Source organism: Felis catus, chromosome B1, assembly GCF_018350175.1.
Source record: "Felis catus isolate Fca126 chromosome B1, F.catus_Fca126_mat1.0, whole genome shotgun sequence".
Taxonomy (NCBI): Eukaryota; Metazoa; Chordata; class Mammalia; order Carnivora; family Felidae; genus Felis; species Felis catus.
The window spans coordinates 99,610,522-99,624,061 of NC_058371.1; positions in this window are offsets into that span (position 1 = coordinate 99,610,522).

Sequence of the window (13,540 nt, forward strand, 5' to 3'; positions counted from 1 at the left end):
GCTATGGCTGTCATCTGAAGTTCTAGATCTCCTCACACATTACTTTGTGGTTGTAGAAATGAAGGCCATATTTTTTTTTCCTTTAGCTATTGGCCATGGACCACTCCCTTCTCCTAGATGCCTCTTCCGGTTTCTTGCAAGATGCCCATCGCAATCTGGATGCTTGCTTTATCTTCTAGGCCAGCTAAATGTGTCTGACTTTTTCTAATGCAACCAGCTAGAGAAAACTTCCTGATTTTAAAGACCTCATGTGATTAGATCAGGCCTACATGAATGATCTCCCTAGAATAATATCAGCTGATTTGAGACCTAAATTATATCTACAAAATCAGTTCATAACAGTACCTGCTTAGTGTTCACAGAGTAACTAGGAGAAGGTATAGAAACACCAATAATCTTAGGAGCCTATTATTTAGAATTTGTCTACCACACATGCACACTTATTTTTTCAATGCTGTTGACAATAGTTTACTCTTAGAATCCAATAATCCTTCAGGAGAAGTCAAATCTGTTGACTATTTGCTGGAAAAGGGACAGCAACAAAAATTACTGACTTCGGCTGTATAGTCTTCAAATTTCAAGTACCAACAGTAACACTAATCCAGTCAATGAAGTCAAGTGTGGGTGTATATGCTCCTACTAACTTAGTTTGGCAAGATCATTACTATATGATATTCAAAAGCAAATCACTTTGGGAGCCAGACTGAGGATCTTTAATGATTGGAATGGCCAGGTGACAACACCTGCTGTTTTAGCTAGGTCAACTTCTCTTTTTTCTATGGAACAGACCTTGGGATCAAAATCAAGAATTCAAGCAGTTTCATTTCTTTGTGGGCAATTTTGGATTCACTTACAGGCATACCCTTCTGTGCAGAATTTGAAAGCACTTTTAGTCAGGTTGAAATATGTATTAGGTTTGGTTAACAAAATAACAGATACAAACTATATTCCCTCATCCTTAGTCAAACTTCTCGAGAATGTCAACATATCATAGCTTCTCATATCAGAGAAGCCAATCCCAAATTAGTTGCCTTGTAAATTCCTAGAATGCAAGGGCCAGATCTAAAACATTTAAATCTTCAATGCTTTAACCAATTCTAACTATAAATAAGTATTCAATTAAAATACTATATTTGAGTAAAAATTTCGAAGACCATGCTTAGCTCCTTAAAGAAATGGCTTTCTCAAGGTGAAATTCTATATACTATACATGAGAAACTACTCTATGGAAAACATTTTTGCATTTTCTCAAATCTACATCAAAATATCTTACCTGTCACATTTATTGGTGTCCTTTATATCAGTACCAACACAATAGCTTTCTCTGTTAATTGTCAAATGAAATATAGTTGTGGTGCAGCTCAGTTCAGTTCAATAAACATGTATTTAGGGCCTGAAAGTCAAGACACTAGGTCAAGCCAGAGGCATACTAACCTGAAAAAATAATTAATTCTCCATCCTAGAAGAGTTTAAATACATATATATATATATATATATATATATATATACACACACACATATATATGTATATATATATATACACACACACATATATGTACATATATGTGTGTATATATATATATATATTTCTTTTTATAAGACTATTAAGAGAATATTAATGATCTGACTCATTGCTCCTCACCTCCCTTTAATTGCTAAGAAACACAGAATTAAAAATTGTATTCTCTCTCAGTAACAACTTTTGTGGGGCATTTATGTCATTTTTTTCTCTAAATAAATAGTCTCTGATTTTCCTTTTTCAATTTTTTTCAAAAAATGTTTTTACCATTTATTCTTGCTGTGAGCTATTTTAATTGTTTTGCAAGTAGGTGACATTTTTTTAAAAAGTAACTAAACATTTGAAATAGTTCATATTTATAATAGTATTTTCTTTCCAAATTGTTTAGCAAAATATTTTTAGGCATTGAAAACATTCAGAAATATTATCTTATAGAATGAAGCACCTGCTATAAAAATTCAGACAATTTTGTAGTTTTTATTTTATTTATTTATTTAAAAAAAATTTTTTTTCAACATTTATTTATTTTTTGGGGGGACAGAGAGAGACAGAGCATGAACGGGGGAGGGGCAGAGAGAGAGGGAGACACAGAATCGGAAACAGTCTCCAGGCTCCGAGCCATCAGCCCAGAGCCTGACGCGGGGCTCGAACTCCCGGACCGCGAGATCGTGACCTGGCTGAAGTCGGACGCTTAACCGACTGCGCCACCCAGGCGCCCCAATTTTGTAGTTTTTAAAGAAATCTTACAATAAAAAACTTTTCAATTTAAATAGTATCAGAAGATCAAACAGATTAATGTTGATTTTTCTTTTATGATACAATTAGGATTATAAACCTCATAAAAATTAAATAACTGGCTCAGAAATGTACTACAAATCATTTTTTCTTTTTCATAAGAAAAAGCAGCATGTCTCTAAAATGGCATCATGTAAAAATGAAAGGGAGAGTAAATAGATATTTATTGTATTGTTTCTATAGGCCAGAGACTGAGTTGAGCATTCTACATATTTCATCTTATTTAACAACTCTGTAGATGGTTAGACAGGAGAGTAACATTTGCATTCCACATGCCAACTACTAAGCTATGCATTTATGTCATGATTTATAATCGGAAATATATATTTGGTCTTCTACTATTCCTGGCACATAACTCTCATCTATAACCCTTGTAATTTTCTATATAAGAAGCATGAAGTCATCTTTTGTTATAATATTTAGTTTCCTTTCCAATTCCTGAAATAGCTCCAGAACACAAAGGTGAAATGAGTGTCTTTTTGTTGTTCATAACAAGCCCCCTTTAACCACACTAGTGTTTATGTTAATGAGGTGACTTTTGGAAAACCTCTAAGGATGGGGGCTGGGTGCCAAGGGAACCACCCACATAATTAGAGGGTTGCAACTGTCAGCCCCACCCTCACTCCCTCCAACGTATTTGAATACTTGTAGCAGTTAATGCTTAAGCAATCCCTTTAGTTAATTGACCCCATTTTATGTGTGAAAAATATGAACCTTGGGGAAGTAACTACGTAAAGGTTATACAGATATAAGCAGTGGAACTGAAGTGTGAAGCCTGGTCCAGTGGGGATAATTCTGAGATGACCTCCATGGATCCACATCTTAAGAAGAATCCCATCTTCTTCTTAAGTGAGAGAGGGCTCTATAACTGGTTTTTAACCAAAGGAATGTGGAAAAGGTGACAGTAAGTCACTTCTGTGATTTTCCTGATATATAGCAAAGGTGAAAAAATTGGACAGACATAACTAAAGGCCCAATCAGTCGACTTTAAGTTAATTATAAGGGAGATAACCCCGGACCCAATCAGGAGAGGCCTTTAAAGAGGGTCTAGAAGTAAGACCCTGGAAGATGCAGCAACAGCAACGGGTGCACTCTTGTCAGCCTTCAAGAGGCCAATGCCATGTGTGGACGGGGCCATGTGACAGGGAACTTCAGTCTTTTTTAAATTTTTTTTTTCAACGTTTATTTATTTTTTTGGGACAGAGAGAGACAGAGCATGAATGGGGGAGGGGCAGAGAGAGAGGGAGACACAGAATCGGAAACAGGCTCCAGGCTCTGAGCCATCAGCCCAGAGCCTGACGCGGGGCTCGAACTCATGGACCGCAAGATCGTGACCTGGCTGAAGTTGGACGCTTAACCGACTGCGCCAACCAGGCGCCCCAACTTCAGTCTTAACAACCACAACCACAACACACACACACACACACACCAGTTCTGCCAAAATCTCAGGAGCTCGGAATAGGACCTTGCACTGAGGATGAGCTTGCAGCCCTGGTCCACACCTTGACTTCAGCCTCCTGAAACCTAAGTAGGGGAGACTGGCTAAGCTGTGCTCACACTTCTGATCCACATAAATTATGAGACAATAAATCTCTCTTGCGTAAACCATCAAATTTGTGGCTATGCACCAATCAAATCTTATATCCCAAGTCTACTCATGTAGAATCAATCCTACACTGTTTTCATCGTGCTGTGATGTATTTTCTTATCACACATGGCCAGTGCTGTAGCTGCCTACCAACAGCTCTTTTCCCACCACTCTTTCTTGCTATCGTAGCATTTCCCGGCTTCCCTTGCAGATAAGATATAGAAATGTGAGTAAATTCAAGGCAATAAGACATAAAAAGAAGGAACCGGGGAGGGTCCTGACAAAGATCTTCCTCCTTGACAAAAGCAAAAACTGTTCGAAGCACCATTCACATCTCCCTACCTTTAATGTGGTTGTGTGAGGACCCAATTGTTTGGAAGTGCACTGCCAAACTGTCACTGGCAGGGAAAATCAAGACTGGCAGAAAGGCTAATCCACAGCCCTGCCATCCCTGAGCTGCCAGGCAATACATTGCATTATGAGAAAACAAATCCCCACGGTGTTACTTCTGATGATAATAGACATAGGAGACACTAGACGGTGAAGTGTACTTGCAGCTGGAAGCCAAGGTTCTCCAGAAAAACAGAACCAATAGGATATGTGTGTATATACAGAAGGGGATTTATTTTAAGAAATTGGCAGATGTACTTGTGTACTTTTGGTGAATCCAGAATCTGATGCGGGAAGCAGGCCGGCTGGAGACTCAGGGAAGAGTCGCAGTTTGAGTCCAAAGGCAGTCTGTTGTAGGACTAGGAAGAGCCAAAGTTGCAGCTGAAGTCCAAAGGCAACCTGCTGGGGAATTCTCTTTTGTTCAGTGGATGTTATCCTTTTGGATTCAGGCTTTCAACTGAGTAGATGAAATCCACCCACATTATGATGGCAATCTGCTTTACTCAAAGTTTATCCATTTAAATGCAAATCTCATCCAAATCGCCCTCACAAAAACATCTAAAAACAATGTTTGACCAAATATCTGAGCACCAATTCCCAGACAAGTTGATACATAAAATTAATCATCACAGCATCCTGATACAGAAAAAAATATATCTCATACGCTTCATCCTGGTGATACCTACACAGTACATGGGAAAATAAAATTTAGCTTTAATGACAAAAATAATTGTCATTTATTAAATGCTGATTTTATGCCAAGCATCATGACAGATACTTTTATCAATTATTATTTACTCGACATATCAATCTTTTAAGGGACTGAATTTTTTAAAATATTTATTTAACAACTATTTAACACTTGTAATGTAAAAGGCAAGGCTTAGCAGTTATGCACAAAGCAGTAAATAAGACAAAATCCCTGCCCTCGTGAAATTTATATTATAATGAGATAGGAGAAACAACAGACCAATAAACAAACAATTATGTGACATAACATTGGCGGTAGGTGCTAAGAAGAAATTAAAGCAAGTATGGAATAAAGGATGAAGGAAGCAGTGATGTATTTTAAGGAAGCAGCATTTTACCAGCTACAGAAACGACACAAGGATGTGAGCTATGCAAATATCTGGAAGAAAATGGAACATGCGGAGAGGGGAGGTGGAGGGGCCCCAAAGTGAGAATGAGCTCAAAGCAGTCACGGAACATGAAAAAGGAACGTGAAGAGGGCCAAGAATTATTAGAACGGAATGAGTCAAGGCGAGCAAGTCAGGAGATGATGGGACACATAACCTGAACTAAATCATACATGAAAACGCTCACTGGAGTTTTGAATAGGAAATTGACGCGACCTGATAAAGGGTTCTAAAAGCGCACTCTGTTCCTTGAGTGGAGCCAGCCTGGGAAGGAGGCAAGGGTGGAAGCCGGGAGGCCACCAGGGCCTAGTGCAGTGGTGCAGAGATGGGGGGTTGTAAAGGTGGCCGTGGGAGGGTTGTTGTTACACACTTCCTTTCCTGGATGAAGAAAATGGGCTTGGGGATCTTCAGAGAATTACACAAGGTGACATAGCTGGTAAGTGGAATAGATATTCAGAAACAAATCATCCCGGACTCCCAATACTCTCGCTATTTCTGTGTATTGTTTTCTTGTTTTAAAATAAATAATTAGTAAAATTACTATTGTACAAGCAATGTGATGGCTGATGATGTTTGGGGGAAGTTGTGCATTCTGTTAGTACATTTGGGGGAAGAAATGACAGCAAAAACTTGATGAAACAAAAATTAAAAGAGGAAGATACCCAAACAATAAACTCTCTTCAAAGGTAAATAGATTAGAAGGAAATTGACATTTTTAGATCTTCCTACAGATCCACTTGGTAGGAGAACAATAATGTTTTGTTTCCTCTTGGCGAAGATCACTGAAATGACTTCATTTAAGGAAGAATTTATATCTAGGTGGAGAAGGTATAATTGTTTCACGTTTAAACTCTCATGATGTATAAACAGAACATTCCTGATCATCTTGTAAAACACAGTGGGTTAATTTTCACACTTTTCACCTTTCTACCTTATGATAAACAGATAGTTTCCAAACCTTTCTGAATGTTATCTACAATGAGAAATATCTTTCATTTTATAATCCAGGAAAGACACACACACACACACACACACACACACACACACACTCACTCCTGAAACAAACGTTTCAAAAAAAAAAAAGTATTTATCTTTACTATTTATAATGAACTCTGAAACTTTTAATTCTATCCTATTTTTTTTTTAAAAGCTGGTTGCAAGCCACTAAATTTGTTTAAAATCTATTAGTAGGTCAATGTCCTGGAGTTTCAAAAGTATTAGAGTTAGAAAACGGCCTAGAGGAAAATTGTAAATATTTAGTTTCGGCTCCCATTCATGTCTTTCCCAACTTAGGTACAAGATTATTGCACAATTGTTCTAAGGCCAACCCAGAGCCCAAGGGCAACCAAGTCTACAGTCATGAAAGCAAAAACGAAAGCAGAAACTGTCTACAAGGCACTCTCCTCAACTTTTTTTGACCTCTTAAAACTTTGCCCATTACACATAGCCATGTGTCGGGTGTGGCAGACTTAGGGATCTCTGGCTGAAATCTAAGATGGATAGAGGCTCTTCTGGCCATCGCAGCCCTTGCCCCACCTGCCCCCCAGGCTGGCAAAGTGCCCACTAGTTAACAGTTAAGAGAATGGGCTCTGGAACCAGATGTCAAGCACAGCTCTGCTCTAACACTGATTGTGTAAGCTTCAGAGGAATGCTGAACTCTGTGCTTCAGTTTACTTAGTTTTGTAATAGCACTAATAGGATCTCACTCAGACGGTGCTGGGGTAGTAAATGAGTTGATGTAAACAAAGGACTCAGCTCAGAACTTGGCACAAATTGAGCATCCAGTTGACAATTGTTATAATAATAATCACTATTACTACTAGTAGTAGTAATATAATAATATCATTGGTGTCAGGGCAAGGCATGAAGTCCAAGAGAAAGGGAACAAAATAGACTGACGAAACATATTTCCTTATTCTTTAGCTACTCCCAACTTTAGGCACCTATCAGAACCAAGTAAATATGAAGAAGAGTAGAGCTGAATGAAGTGTTGGAATTTATCAGTCTGACACATTCACAGATCAGGAAAATGACCCAGAGAGGTTCAGTGACTTGGCAATGCACACAGTGGTCTTGAAGCAGAGTGAGGACTGCATTTCATTTTCTATGAATCTTTAAGCCATCATTCCTTCCACTGCATGACATTGTCATTCCTGGCAGGGATATGCAAGCAATTATCTCAAAAAATCTTAATTTCAAAACCATATGCCAATTAATATTTTATTGCAAAGAATTAAGTATGAACAACAGTAAATATTGTGAAAGATTAAGGGACTCTTTTTTCAAGTATTTGAATGGTTTAGTTTGTGAAAGTTTTATGGATTTTAATAATACAAACTGTCATATCCCTTTGATTCACATGTATGATAGAACCTACATAATCTTTGTGCTTATTTTTAACATTGCTTTTTAAAACCTGGTATATTTTAATACATAGATATTGAAAATGACTTTCCAATATTAAGATAATTGTACCTAGTAAAAATGCCTGAAAAGAACGCATACACGCACACAGAGGAGGTAACTCAGTAGTCTCTGGGATTGCTTTTTGTTTCTCATGTAAGAAAAAGTTGGAGGACTTGTTCTGTGTATCCCACTAAATATTCATGTTTCACATCACATCAGCAGCTGGTAAGTTAATGTAGTGGTGGTGGTAGTACTTTCTAGAGGGTCGATAGTAGCTAAATCTTTTGTTAAGTCATTAAGTTCAGTTTTCAAAGTGTATGTTTGTAGATGACCATACAAATACACACAGAGTGTATTTACACAGGTTGAAAGAGGGGGAGAGAGAGAATGTAAAAGAAAGAGAAAGAAGGCAAGTAAGTACTGGGATATTTAAAAATTTTGGATCCATTGTATACACAGAGTTATTGGTAACAGGCATTATTTAAATATTCAGTGGAACAGTGAGTATTTTTGCTTAGAGTGCCAACTATTAATAAGAGAATACTTTTCTAAAATTATAATGAAGAGGCTTTTAGCTCCAAATATAGTGGTTTATTCATTATTTCCTAACTGAATTCAACAATCAAAAATTAAATTACCAAAATCTACAGGCATATGTGTTGATGAGAGTGCTTGATGATGTATGTTTCTGAATACAGATATAAACAAACAAAACATCAAGCCTTTTAAGAGTGTAGAGGCTGTTTGTAGTCAATTGGTTAAAACATCACCTCTCCCTGCAAAACTCTCTGAGCCTGAACCGGAGGATCTTGACTGATGTGACACTTCAAGAGAGAATCACATGTTTTTGCTTCATTCAGGGAAAGATTTCTTTATCAATCCATTATCATCTAGTGAAAGAAAAAAAAAAACTGATGCACACGAACTAATTTAAAACAACCTAACTTAAAAATTTTAAGAAAAAATTTTACCAATATTCTAATAGAAGTTAAGCAATCAAATTGGAATCCATTTAGTTTATGTATTCATAATGAAGCGTTATCCATTTAATATAAACACTGTGCTTTTCACACCATTTGTTTAGTTTAACACTATTTGCCTTATCCTTCGCTATTCGACATGTTGTTCAAGGGGTGCGTTAGGTGAACATGACAAAAACTACTTCTTGGGATGGGACTGAGGTGCCTGTAGAACAGGACACCTTTTTGTCATTCATCCACCTGACAAGAGCACTTTCTGTAATGCATTGAAAAACACCGCATGTGCAAGAAGCGCCCTAATTATGTCATGTGACTATTTGTCTAAGTAATCCAGCTAAATATAAGGGTATGTCTTGTAAGGCAACAGGATGGAGAGTGGAAACCTAGAATTACATTGTAATTTCAGTTTGTGTTTTGCTAAGTGCCTGTAAATTGGATACCTCATGTACCTCCTTACACCCTCACAGCCCCACCTCATTCCAGCCCCTGCTGCAGCAACCAGGCCCATGCAAACTTCAACAGACTCCAAGCATCTCTTTGCAGGCGCAACCTTAAAACTGCACCACATACCTTTTGCTTTCTGTCCTGAGTTTCTCGAACACGGCATGGAATGAATCACCTCTCATGGACTCACAACCCCAGTATGAGTAAGGGAATTCATGTGCATGTAGATCACCCCTTGCCAATGAAAGAAAGAACTGATGGGCAGATATTTATTTCTGAGATGGGTCCCATAGGCCATCACAGAGGGTCCTTTGACACTGGGCACTAGTTTCTACAATGGTGGCCAACTCATCACATCACTCCTTCCCCTTCCCATCCCTTGATCCTGCTCCCCAGTATCACTTCCCAAAAACATCACTGCATGGAAGCCTTTGTTTCAGGCTTTGCTTCTGGTGGAACATAAGCTAACACTCAGTCCTTCTATGATCACATATCCTTGATGGAAAGAGGACAGTTGATAGAAAGTGCCAACATATACATACACAGGGTAATATAAGTGTGCATGTGTCTGTGTGATATCTCAGCTTTAAAAGAAATTCCAAATACTTTTATCAAACGGTCACTATTTATTCTCTTACATACTACATACTTCGGAATAGGAAGCTGAAGTCACATCCTCTTGCTTCCCATAGTCAAGACCATGAGTTACTCTGCTCTCTTGTTGTAAAAATTGTTCCCACATGTGGTCCATAGCATTCGGCTCTCCTACCCTCAGACCTGCTCACCACTATCATATGCCACATCCTCAGAACTCCCCTCATTTAAAGGACTGAGACCTAGTATGATCATCTTCTTTGTCTTTCTTTAAATACCCAATTTCAAGCAGAAGTATCTATCAATTAAAATGTTATGGTGCTAAAAAAATAAAATATTATAGTGTTTTTTTATATTACTACAAAGCTGATATGTTCTTATTAAAGACAATTTAATGATTAGAGGTAGGAAAATTTGAAAAAAAAACACACAAAATTTAACAATAAATGCAAGCCTACAATGTAACCAATGTTATCTTTCTGGTAATTAAACTTGCAAATCTTTATGCACATATCTTTTCACCTAAGGCAGGAGCACACTGGAAGTGTTGGTTTATAATTGTTCTTGAACAACTGAACACATCATTAACTTTCTGAGAAAATAAATATTTTTCTATAATAGTTTCTGACCATATGGGTCCTCTTTATCATTCAACGTATTTTTTGTCAAGTTACCCGTTTTTCAAACTCTAAGTATTACAGCTATAATAACTCAGTCTCTGTCACTCTGGGGTTTGTAGTGTAATGGAAAAAAAAAAAAACAAATATAAGCAAAGGAATATGCATGCTGCGTACTAGGAAGCACATAGTGCTGGGAGTGTAGAGAACGTAACCTACTTCAAGGTCAGGAAAGAGAAGTCTAGTGTTGTACCATATTTCCTTTAAACAAATACTCGAACATTCACATCATTACCAATGTTTCATTTATTATTAAAAACCACACCAGTGTACATCTTTCTAGCTGAATCTTTGCACAATGTCACAATGACTGATTTAAAATAAATTAGTAGAAGGGTCAAAATATATGTGCCATTTTAAGGATTCTTATTTGTTTTTATAAATCCTCCAGAAAGGTTATGCCAAGTGACAGCAGATAGCAGATGACCAACTGTGCTGGTGCTTGGGGATGTCTTCCTTCACCCTCATAAGAATGGGTATGTTCTTAGTCTCTCTCTCTCTCTCTCTCTCTCTCTCTTCCTCCACTCTCTTCCCCATCAACAGATGCCAATTACCTCCTAAGAAGTTAAAAAAGAGAAACAGTTTTAAATCAATTTGTCCGGCATTTATTAAACTTGCCTAAGTAAGAATCAGCTAGGAGGCTTGTAAAAATCCAAATTTCTGGTCCTCTAAAAAAGTCTTTAAGGGATAGCCCAGGAAGCTTAATTTTCAGAAGTGCCAAGTTATTCTTTTTATAAAGCAGAAAAGGAAAAAGCCAACATTATCCATGGAAATATCTGTTAAAATGCTTTAAAGAACAGCAAGGCATGAATTGTGTACTCCACTGCTATCAAAGAAACCAAGAATAATATTTATGTGCCGTCCTAAGGTCATCGGTGAAGCAAGTTTACTGTTCTGCAAGAAATGTAAGTTTTCCTGGGTCTAATACTTAAAGACTGCATAACTCCTGCTTCAAGAACCTGCTTTGTCTAAACTTTGAGAGTGACATTTATTAGAAAGTTCAAGAGAGAGCGGGTCAAACTGGTATCAGTATTTCCTTTATTTATTTTACTTTCTTTGACACAAATTAATGGGTGATGGAGCACCACATTTAAATCAGCGAAGCAATTAATGAAGTTTTTTTCTCACTATATGCATATTTGAGCAGGAAGTAACTGTGTTCTGCAAGGCAGTATGTATTCAACATTTATGAAACATGTATCATTCCTACGATGTACCAGATCCTGTATTGAATTGAAAGTAAAGAGTGAGTTTATAGTTTCCTGCCACGGAAAGCTCAACTCTCTAATCTGGTAGCAGATTTAGTTAAGAAAATTATAATACAAGATGATAATACGCTGCCGTGGAAACATACGCAAAGTACTACAGGATTATTGAAAGAATTTAGATCAAAGACATGACTGCACTTAGAAGATGATTTAAGATAAAAAGAAGCTGAGTTTAATTTAAAAATCTATATCCATAGTCTTTTTTTAATTTGCAAATTCATTAAATCTATTGGTATATTTGAGTATCGTTTCTAAAGAAAAATATAAAATCATAGGGCCAACGTTATTATTTCTCTTATGCAGACAAATGTCTCTCCATTACAGAGACAGTATCTCTTAGTGGCACTTTGTTCTGACCAAGCAGCAATCGTTAAATTACTTACTTAGCAAACTTTGTTGTCAGGGTAAAGGACAGGGCATCAGAATGAACTACATAATATGGACAATGTATTATTTAATGCTTGTAGATAAACGTCGGTATGCTCCCTGCTATTTTTAAATGTGTGCGTAATTGAGTATCTTTAATGCAGTTGGACATGATCTTCTGTCCTCAGAGCAGAACTTTCTTTAGTCTGTAAATCTCTCATGCAGCAACACTACCTAAATCAGTTCATTAACCTAATCAGATATTTGCAGTTCATCTGTGTGAATTATACTTGCATTTGGCAGATAATGTACTTAGCACTTGTCTATTATATTAACCCAGAATATGAAAGAAGATATTACACAAAACATGTTGTTCTTTCTTCCACATAGTAAATCCTCGTCTACAGAATGCCTATGAATATTGGCTTTGTGGTGTCAGTGAGATAATTGCATTTGAAGGAATAGGTCCTTAATTAAAATATGATCCTCTGAATTCATACTAAGTGTTCAAATATTTTAACATCATGGTCATAGGCGCCTAAACAGCTAATTTTTGTCTTTCTGTTAAAATTACTCAACACAGTTCCAAGTAGCCCTTATCAGTCCCAACTTCAGGAAGCTTTCGGAAACCCATTCCAAGAGCTGATTTGAAAAAGCAGCGTGTTGTAGTGTGTTGTGAAGAGAAATTTATGAAGAAATAAGAACACTTTAGAATGGGCAAGATTTCTTCTGTTTGTACAGCTCCCAGCGTGTTGGCCAATCTTGTTTTAACAGAGACCAATAATGGTGCTTTCACCGCCTCCTCTCAGAAACTGGGTCCCACCATCCAAACTAAATGGTTTTGTAAATAGACAGTCCACTGGAAATAATATGAAAGATTCAAGCCAGAGGAATTGGGGGCTCCATGTAAATATTTGACTACCAGAATATTCCAAATGAAGCAAATGCTTGGGCAGCCCTCCACTTTCCTGGAACTAAATCTGGCAAAGGCTGCCTTTGTACTGGGAAATAGCGCACAGTGCAAAGGGGCTACTCCCTCAAATACTTGTGCAGACGCATATCACTGCTAGGGATACATGACCAAACACAGATTTGCGAAAATGCACATATCACTAAACTACACAAAAGTTTTTATAAACATTTTCAGTAGAAAGCCACTGAAAACCCATGAGAATTCCTAGCTGATAGGAAGGTTTAGAGGAGAAAGAGGTGGGGCAGGAAGAGACGGTGGGAACTTTGGGACATGGGGAGATAACTAATAAACATTTTCATGGGCCTGTTGCCAAAGCATTTGGGACTTACTACTGCACTAACAAAACCTTTTGGAAAGTTTTTACATGAAATTCATATTTATTTCTGAATTCTGTGGTTGAGCTG